Here is a 1349-nt window from a genome sequence, read left to right as displayed (position 1 = left end):
GGTACAGCAACGTCATGACTACAGTTTTGATACGGTGCTCCTGTACCTATTCTGTATGATGTACGGTTTTGGTACGGTGCATCCTGTACCTCTTCTGTAGGAGGTACGGTTTGACCACAGACGTGTTAGGCAAGTGTATGACCAATAGTGTCCTGTACCTATTACTGTGGTTTTTTGTAACAGTGTGGGCGTAGCGTGGCGTGGCGTGGTGGGATGCGGCGGGGTGGGGTGCGGCGGGGGCTTCGCACGGCGTGGTGTGGCAGGGCGCTGCAGGGCACGGTGACACGCTCGTGTACGGTCGACCACTGTGCCAGCAGTGTGGAGACCGGCACCATCCGAGCTAAGGTCGACAGGAAGGGTTGTTCGGGGGGTTGGCGTAGTCGGGGCTTTACGTAGGTGGGTGCACTAACACTGAGGGGAATGCAGGCGGGGGAGGTGGGGCGGGGGCAGCAGAGGGGACACCGGGTCTTGGCGGCAGGTGTCTCGCTCGGCGCAGCCCCGCACGGCCCGGCCGCCCCGGGGTTGGTGTTGGTGACGTGCGGCCGTCGCTGGCGCACGCACGAACATACCCGGCTAACGCACTCCATGCGGCAGAAAGTTCTTTCTAGAGGGTGGGGCGGGACTAGCTCGACGCGGGCTCCGTGGATGGTGCACCGGGCGCGGCGTCGCTGCATCACGCGGTCCGAGACACTCACGACGCACACGTGTTCGCGGGGCGAGCCCGACGCCCGACCGCGACCCAGCCGACGACGAACACGACATTGGCGTGTTCGGGAGGACGTTTCGTGGCTATTCGATACATGGCGCGAAAAGGATACATGGATAGTGTTGTTTTCGCAAGCGACCGTCCGACGTATAATGCACTCGGTAGGCATCACACCCTCAGAGCAGTACTACAGTGACTGCAGTACGGAGAGAAGAGATAGAGCGAGAGAGAAAGGGTAAGAGGTAGTGAGGGGACGGGAGAGCGAGTGAGGAGAGCGAGGGCGAGGGTGGTGGAAAGTTAGATAGGTATCAGTAGTGATGGTTAGCACCCCAATTCTCTTCGAGATAATCTTTGCAATCGTTGTTAAACTCCGGCCTAGATCACATGGCTGGGCTCCTGAAACGCCTCGCACTCTGCGTGCGCACGCCGCCGCTCCAACCCGGACGTCGCCCCGTTCTTCTTATCACACCAGCCTACAGCCCGCAACTAATGTTTTATGTTAAAACGACCTAGCCGTTAAATAATTGTTAGGAAAATTCGTAATGATTCAGCGAGTGGCAGCCTCGCGCGCGGACGAGCGACCGTCGTGTGCGTGGGAGCGGCGGGTGTGCGGCGGGTGTGCGGCGGGTGTGCGGCGGGTGTG

This window comes from Frankliniella occidentalis, unplaced genomic scaffold, assembly GCF_000697945.3.
Source record: "Frankliniella occidentalis isolate FOCC.00 unplaced genomic scaffold, Focc_3.1 Scaffold10, whole genome shotgun sequence".
Lineage (NCBI taxonomy): Eukaryota > Metazoa > Arthropoda > Insecta > Thysanoptera > Thripidae > Frankliniella > Frankliniella occidentalis.
This window is presented reverse-complemented; position numbering follows the sequence as displayed.